Source organism: Leptonychotes weddellii, chromosome X (assembly GCF_054177405.1).
Source record: "Leptonychotes weddellii isolate Sample4059 chromosome X, ASM5417740v2, whole genome shotgun sequence".
NCBI classification, from domain to species: Eukaryota; Metazoa; Chordata; class Mammalia; order Carnivora; family Phocidae; genus Leptonychotes; species Leptonychotes weddellii.
Window position 1 is genome coordinate 7,085,528 of NC_138385.1, and position 9,473 is coordinate 7,095,000.

Genomic DNA, 9,473 nt, shown 5'->3' on the forward strand with positions numbered 1-9,473 from the left:
TTTTATCAAATATCAATATTTTGCAATGTTTTGTTTAATTGAAATGTTATTTCATTTGTAAAAATCATCTCCAGTTATAAAAAATAATCAAAAACCTACACATACAATATATTAATACATATAAATAAGTGGTGTGTAGGTAATTTAAAAATACGCAAATGCGCACAATAACATGTCGGATTGATAAGTGCTCTGAAGAAAAACAAAGCAGAACAAGGCTAGGAGTACCTACAGGGACTACTATTTTTCATGAGGTAGATAAAGTCTCTCTGATAAGATAACATTTGATAAGAGACCTGAATACTTTGATAGTTTAATCTTTGCAAATATCCCGAGGAAAAGCATTCCAGATGAAAATAAGTGTAAAACAAAATCTTTGAGAAAGGAAATAGGTAGGCATGTTTGAGGAACAGGAAGGAGGCCATTGCAGCTGGAGTGAGATGAACAAGAGGGACAGTGGTAAGAGATAAAGTCAGAGAGGTCAATGGGGGCCAGATACCATGATGCCATGAAAACATACCATGAGATACTATGAGAACATAGTAAGGACATTGGAGTTTGTTCTGAACGAGACGGAAGGCATTGGAGAATTGAAAGTAAAGATGTGGCATGAGCTGTTTTATGTTTTCAAAGGATCCTTTGTTCTGTAGGATGAGAACAGGAGAAAAAGTAGCTAGGTGGTTACCACACACGTTCATAAGTGGTGATTTAGACAAGGATGTCAGTGGTGTAGTTGGTGTAGTTGGTGAGAAGTGGTCAGAATCCAGATTTATTTTGAATGTACAGGCGGTAAAATATGTCAGATTTATTATGAGGTGTGAGAGAATGAGAGAAACCAAGAATGCCACCAATATTTTTCTGCCTAAGCACCTGGAAACATGGAGTTGGCATTTAATGAGCTCGAGAAGGTTGACAGAAGGAATTGGAGGGTTAGTTTTGGATACAAGTTTGAGATGCCAATTAGACATCTATGTTGGGATGTAGAGTAGACCTTTGTACATGAACATCTGAATTCAGGAGAGAACTCGGGTGACAGATGCACATATTTTGGAGACCTAAGTTTATAGATATAATTTCAAACGTGGGACTAAAAATGTTTCAAGATGGTGGGAAAAAGCAAATTGCATAAAAGTAGCAAACCAGGTCTAGAGGTTAATTCTCCCAGTATATACAACTATACCCTACTGAAAAAAAAAATGCATGCCTTTATTGTTAACTCCAAAGCTATCGTGTAGTAAATTCTAGTAGGTGCATTATGCCTACTGTCATGATTCTGACCAAACAGAGAGGGAGTGAAAAATGTGATCAATCTGATTCAGTAAGAATCATCTTTTATAGCTTCCCTTTCCATAGGGCTGACCTGTAGGCTTCAGGGTGAACTCTCAACCAGAGCAGTAAATCGTCACCAGCCAGCCAATAGACTTTTGCTTCACTAGATGACCTGGTTATAATAATATTGAGATAGGACTTAACTATCTTTCACACACTATTTTAATCACTTCATGCCAATTAACTCAATCCCTCAATAACCTACCTTTAGGGTAGGTACTACTTGGCTCAAACATGAAATTGCTGAACATAATATTTCAGGGATTAAAAAAGACTGGAGCACAGAGAAGTTAGGTCAAATACCTAGTACATACAAAACAGAGCCATTACACCAACACCTAGCTCCAGAGTTCATACCTTTTCCATTGTTCTATAGTCCCCCATACTTACTACCATTTGAGCCTCGAAGTTTCACTGTCCTGTGACCAACCTAACCTCCACATTCATTACAAACTTTTACTCCTATCCTCAAGTTTCCTCAATGAGAGTAAAGGTCACATTTTCAGGTCATGTTACTGAAGGGAGCAAAATTTGCCACTACAAAACATTCCTCTTTGGCATAAGGATTATTTTAGGCTGGCTAATATTTTTTTTAAGTAGGCTCCATGCCCAAAATGGGGCTTGGACTCGTGACTATGAGATCAAGACCTGAGCTGAGATCAAGAGTTGGATGCTCAACTGACTGAGCCACTTAGGTGTCCCAAGACTGTTTTTTTTTTAAGATTTATTTACTTATTTATTTTAGAGAAAGCGATAAACCACGCAGGGGGAGGGACAGAGGTAGAAGGAGACAAGCAGACTCCCTGCTGAGAACAAAGCCCAATGCAGGGCTCAATCCCAGGACCCTGAGATCACGACCTGAGCTGAAATCAAGAGTCGGATGCCTAACTGACTGAGCCACCCAGGCACCCCAAGGCTGGTTATTTTTAAAAAGCAGACACAGGAAAAGCTCAGAAAACCAAGTAGAAGTTACCCTTTTATAAAAGACATGTATATGTATAAAGCAAATCTCCATTTGTAAGGCTGTCTCCCTCTCTATACCAGGAAGAAGAGGATGATTGTAAATCTCTGGAAACTGTCATCAATGGAGAAGATAACAACTTAAATCTGTATAACAATCATACCCTTGTTTATTGGGCTTTTCTGATAACTTCTCATAACTGCCTCTCTATCCTTTTCGTTTGTCTTTAGCTGGAGATGGTATTAAAGGCTTGGGCCATTTCAGGGAGTTACTCAGTTTTCCTGGGTCTTTCTCATGTATACAGGAGGTATAAATGTTACTAAACTTCAGTGTGTTTTTCTCCCATTAATCTGTCTTTTATTATCATGGGGTAGGGGTCTCATTCAAGAACCAAGAAGGGTAGAAGAAAAATTATTTTCCTCCCCTACATTACCAAGACAAATGCCAGGTATTTAGTAACACTTAAAATTTTGGAAGACTTCAGAGAAAAATCCTACATCTAAATCACTGTAAAAATTCTCCCAGCAAAATCTGGTTCCCTAAATTATATGCTCCCTTGGACATGAATGCATTATTACTGTTTTCAGACTGGAAATATTTCTATTGGATTCATTTTCTACTCATAATTATGTTTGACTATTTTGTTTCTTTTTTCTGTTGGCACTGGGCAAAATAACTCTGGCATTTAGAACAAAAACTATGCGTTCATTTTCTTATCCTAGATTGATTCTGCAAATATCTATTTATAGCTAGGTCATGTTTCAATCTCTTTGAAGCCATGCTTGTGTTTCAGGCTTTTTCTATCTCACGGAAACTTTTTTTAAAAAGCTTTTTATTTACTGCTCCTTTTGCCATTATTCCATAGGAAACAATGAACTCAAGGGAGCTGGCTGACAAGTCTAATCCACTCATTAAGTCCCATTACCTAGGCAGACTGTGTAACTGATTATGGGAGATAACAATTTTAATGCTTCTTAACAACCTGGCAGCTTTCAAATACAGAAGCCAAGAGAGAAAGTTAACTGAAAAGTTAACTACATGTCAGAGGGAAAATAAAGAAAACAATAACCTACATTAATTCATTGGAAACACTTGAGCTCAGATGACTATTACTGAAAGTGATTCATTTTTAATAAAGCTACCATTTATTAATCATTTACTGGGTGACAGGTACTTTATTAACGTCCTCTCATTTAATCTTAAAAATAACTCTGCTAGGTAGCTATTATCCTTCAGTCACAAAGAAAATGAAAACACTAATTCAAAAGCATATATACACCCCTACGTTTATTGCAGCATTATTTACAATAGCTAAGATATGGAAGCAACTTCAGAGTCCATCAATAGAGGAATGGATAAGGATGATGTGGTACATGTATACAATGGAATATTACACAGCCATAAAAAAGGATGAGATCATGCAATTTTTGACAACACGGTAGACCTAGAAGGTACTATGCTAAGTGAAATAAGTCAGGCTGAGAATGTCAAATACCATATGATTTCACTCACATGTGGAATCTTAAAAAAATGAATAAAAAAACAAAAAGCAGAATCAGACCTGTAGACACAGAGAACAAACCGATGGGTGGATGGATGGTTGCCAGAGGGGAGGGGAGTAGGGGATGGGCAAAATGGGTGAAAGGCAGTGAGAGATATAGGGTTCCTGTTATGGAATGAGTAAGTCACAGGGATGAAAGGCACAGCATAAGGAATATTGCCAATGGTATTGTAATAGCAATGTACAGTGACAGATGGTAGCTACGCTTGTGGTGAGCACAGCATAATGTTTACACTTGTTGAATCACTATGCTGTACACCTGAAACTAATGTAACATTGTGTATCAACTACACTTAAGTAAACAATTAATTTAAAAAATGAGAAAACTGAGGCTCAGAGAAGTTAATAACACTCTCAAGAGTACACAGCTAGGGGCGCCAGGGTGGCTTAGTAGGTTAAGTGTCTAACTCTTGATTTCAGCTCAGGTCATGATTTCAGGGCCGTGGGATCCAGCCCTGTGTCAGTCTCTGCTCATCCCTCTCCCTCTGCTCCTCCCCCGGCTCTCTCTCTCTCAAATAAATAAATAAAATCCTAAAAAAAAACCCAAACAAACCCCAAGAGTACACAGCTAAATAAGAGGTGGCTTATTATCCTCACCTTTTTATGACTGGTCAAATAACACCTTCTTGGTGAGGCCTTCACTACCACTCTATTTAAATTTGTGACCACTACCCCTCAGCACACCTTTTCCCTTCCACTGATTTATTTTTATCCATAGACCTTATTAGCATCTAAATCGCTATAATTTATTCATTTATTCCATTTGTTGTCTGTCTCCCTTCTCTACAAGGTCAAGTCCATGAGGTCAGGGATTTCTGTCAATTTTGTGAACTACGTAGCCCCAGTGTCAAGTACAGTGCCTGACACAGAGAAGGTTCTCAAGTGGTCACCGAATATGTGGAACAGGGATCCATGAACTGGAAGGGAAATGAGGGGCAGTAAAAGTTAGTGTGTGTATTTAATTATCATCTTCTTATTTGACATATTGGATTTTAAACTTGGGGGAAGTGGTAGTTATTGCCCTGAATTCATTATTCCAACCTCTGAGCACTTTCTTTGCCTAATGAGTCAGCTACCCTAACATGGTAAAAACAGTATACTTCCTAACCCTGGATCAGAGAGCCTTCTTTCACAAACATGTTTTAGAGAATGAAGAGGGAAGAAAAACAATCTCTTTTTCTTGATAACTACTAAGAAGCCTGAGACAATGCAGATGCTCTCTCTTTCCTGGGATACGTTTACAGGGACTATTTGATTTTGAGGCAAACATAATAGAGGATCACAAACAGAAACATACTGCACTCTGGTCTAACTGCAAGGCCCAAGCACAAGCTTCCACAAAGCTTAGGATATTGGGTTAACATACTAGGTAAGACAACATTTTCTCAATGACACACTTTTTATAAAGAGAATGAGATCCAGCAATTGAAATCAAGAGCCAAGCAAAGACGATGTTCCTTTCATGACCACCATGCTGGGCCCCTCACCATTATAAGGCTTTGCAGAAAGCACACTAAATGTTTGCCTTGCACATGGATCCAGGAGTGTGAGACATTGAACCAAGCTTGGTTAACTTTCCTAATTGATAGCAGCCCATGAAAGAGCCTTCACCAGTAAGTTTGCCAGAAATACATTTTGTCAGAAATAAATCAAAAGGGCAAAATACGATAATAAAAGGTTATAGTTGGGGCACCTGGGTGGCTCAGTCGTTAAGCGTCTGCCTTCGGCTCGGGTCATGATCCCAGGGTCCTGCGATCGAGCCCCGCATCGGGCTCCCTGCTCGGCGGGAGGCCTGCTTCTCCCTCTCCCACTCCCTCTGCTTGTTTTCCCTCTCTCGCTGTGTCTCTCTGTCAAATAAATAATTTAAAAAATCTAAAAAAAAAAAAAAAGGTTATAGTTTACACAACAGAAGATTTAGACTCGGTTAGAAGTCTTCCCTCTAAGGTGAGAGTGTCAGGAAAAGACAAATCAAATAGAAGCGTAGGGGTCCTCCTTGGAACAGAAAATGAACTCACTTTTCTGAGGTAGAACAGAGAGGGTTAGGGGGCATTTTGAGGTGGGAAATAAGGAATTTGACAGTCCATGTCCATATGACTCAATCCCCTTTGGAAGTGGCTGAAGACATCATTTGGTGAAAAACTAAGAAAGAGCAGGTTGGGTCTCACTATTCCCTTCGCCTGTTTCCTCACATGTAATAGTAGATGACTCTGCCATGTCTCATTCCCAGGGTTTTATGAGGCTCAAAGACCATACTGCTTGAAGAATTTTGTGACAGGTTAATTTGTGTTTCACGTGAAGATGATGGACAGTCTATTCTTTAGGAGCAGCAGAGGAAATACTGAATTTCCCAAAAGGATAATTCCTTATTCGACAACTGTAGACTCCGAATGCAGAGGCAGGCAGGTCCCAGGACCATGCATAACAGACAAGCACGTTCAAGAGAGGATCTGAGGCCTGCCCAGGCACCTTCATCATCCCACCTCTAGGAATTTGGGGGAGGATAAACACCCAGTGAGGGGCTGGTGGCTGCCACCTGAAGAGAAACTGTTTTGTCCCTGTGGGGCTGGTTGACAGTGCTAGAGACGGGGTAGGCTATATGGGCTCTGCAGTAGCAATCAGGGCTGAGGCATGGAGTCCTTGCCCTCCACTCACCCAGAACTCGTCTCTCCTGTGTCATGAAAGCCTAATGGGGCTTGACAAACAAGAAGAAGGACTGGTAGGTGTGAAGCGCAAATAAAATAGCCACTATCTATTTTTAGACTGAAGTTATATTTGAGAAAACACTGATTCTTCTTTTGTTTTTGCAAACAACCTGCTTCATCCGGCCAAGGTTGAGACCTGTGCTTAAGTCACATAAGAACAACTAAAAAGGAAAGAGATGCTTTTGTGCACCATTTCGATTTCCTGAGGAAGGAGGGTGCAGCGTAGTGAGAAACTATTTTAGAGAGAGCAATCATAGGTTAAAATAGGTTCCAAAGTCTACACATTAGACCCCAAATGTGCTGTGCACATTACATACATACTCCATCACAAGCACGTAGGACAGTGCCTGGAGCATTCTAAAAACTGAGTAAAGGTTAGCTGCTGTTATTTTTGCTACCATTATTAGTTGCTATGTTAAAAGCCAAAGATTATATTAGGATTAAGTTAGTGATAATGTTAAGAAGTGCTTACAAATTTGTTCACAGCGGACTGTGTTGTGTGTTGCTTATATGTACGAAGAAGGAGCTTCAATGCCTAGAGATCCAAATGCAATGTGATGCAAAAGAAAACTTCCTGCTGGAGAGAGAAAGTTGAATGGTGATTGCCAGGGACTTGGGGACAGGGAAATGTCCAAAGTGCCAAGTACTGTGGTAAGAAGTGTATCCCCAACAACAGATCAAGTGAGAGCAAATGAAAGAAAACATAGATTGGGTAGCTTGGGGGTTCTTTGGAGACTTGGGAAAATGTTTGAGAATATATCTGCGCATTTGGAAGTAGGATGAAAGGACGGATCTCCTGAGAAGGGACTCAAGGACATACTGAAGGCAAGTTTCAGGAGACCTGATAGTGCTTACCTTTCTTCTCCATCTTAGAAATCCCTGTGTCTCTAGCAGGTTGCAGGACACAATCAACCGGTATTGCACACTTTCTAAGAAAATCGAATGTACAAGAAATGGATGGCTAACTGATTTAAAGGCCCAGTGAAGGAGTGAGTCACTGAACTTGGTGACCTAAACTCCACATTTTGTCCAGGCAGAGGATGTTGGAATGTTTCGGGATGTGGGTTACCCATAAGAAAGATCCAGAAAGGGGAAGTTGAAGGCAATGCAGGTTGCCCAAGGTACTAAGAGTGAAATAAGGGATCAGATGCTTTACATTGTCAAGAGGACTACACGGATAAGAAGCCTAATGGAGGGGAAGGGGAAACTTGAAAGAACAGCTGAAGCCCCCATACAGCAAAAAGTCAGTTTTAAATGAATGTCGGACACAGAAAGCACACATAGCTGATTACCAGGACAATGCCAAGTAAGAATTTTTCTGCTTCTTTATTTCTTCTCGTTCTTTGTACTCCAACCATGGAAAAGTCAGAAATCTGGTTGGCAAGACGGAAGGAAAAGAATAGAAACTGTAGATGGGAAAAGCCCCAAGAAAGCTGCCACTCCTGCTTGCCCCAACCTCAGGCTTCCATTTGGAGCATGGCCGAATTTGGTGGGGGGGGTAAAAGTCTGATTTAAAAGACGATTCAAGAAATAGCAATTATATTGGGCAGGGCATTGTCATTTATTTATTTTAGAGAGAGGGAGAGAGTGTGCGAGCGAGTACAAGCGGGAGGGGCAGAGGGAGAAGGAGAGAGAATCTCGAGCAGACTCCTGGCTGAGCTTGGAGCCCGCGTGGGGCTCGATCTCATGACCCTGAGATCATGACCTGAGCTGAAACCAAGGGTCAGATGCCACCCAGGCGCCCCGGGGCAGGGCATGGTAATTCTTACACCGAGAGTGGTGCTGCTCACTTGGTTTGGTTTTAGTTGAAGTGATCCGGAGACTGTATTATGTAGAAATGACCAGAAACACTCGGCCCGAACTATAATCTGTAGCAGGGGAAGCAACAAGGCCACAGGAAAGATTTAAAAGAACAGTGGGAAGAACAAAATAGTTTATTTCTAAGCACGTCCTATGAGTTTTGCTTTCTCATTATAATAGCTACACATACATTCTATATACTATTTTGGGGAGGGTGGTTACTAAAATATTAAGAAATACAGGTAATCATAAAAGCTAACCAGATGGTCTACTTGCAGAAAATTTGACCTAATTTTTAGAAATTAGTACAAATATGTGAAGGTCTGGTAACAAACACATTTTTTCAACATCATTGAAATTGCCTTCTCTGCAAAGAACAACTTAGGTGAGACATTTCTATGACGTTACTATGTCAAGGCATTCCAGAATTATCTGAATATTTTCCTTATATTAATCAACCTGTTTTTCATAATCTACCTTTTCTCCAAAGACTCATTGTCCCTAATTTCAATTCTGTAACTAGCTGAGGAAAAAGAAAATGACAGTAGCAACATTATATTCATCTGTGTGCAACCAAACACCAGCTTCCTCTAACAGAGCTAAATGTTCGAGCACTTGAGGACTCAGCATTCTTAACTCCTTTTGGAAAACTGGAATTTGGTGCAAATGCAAAGTTTGTAATAGGGACAAAAGCAACATAGTTTAGGGGCAGCACCCGGTGAACAGAAAGGTTGGAATGAGCCCTGCTTTGGGGATATAGAGAAGAAATTAGCACTAGATCAAAGCATGGAAAGAGGATACACACAGAAGTCCTCTAAAGTTTTTAATACACTAGTTAATCTATCACTCATAATATAAGGGGCAGTACCTAAAGCCCCTTAGACAAAGATTCCTGTGACAAATTTCTCTAAGAATTGAAAACTAAAAGTAAGTCCATTCAGGAAAAAAAACTAACATCATTTCTCTTAGTAACAATAATAGAGTTCTGGAACCAATTTCATTTCCAAACTGGCCCTGGCCTCTAAAAAGCATGATTTCCTCATTCAGGCGTTCTGGGCCTTGTTTTTGTCCTCTTACTACTTCTTGGTTTCTGTCTCTCTCCTTGCGTGGAGTATTTCTA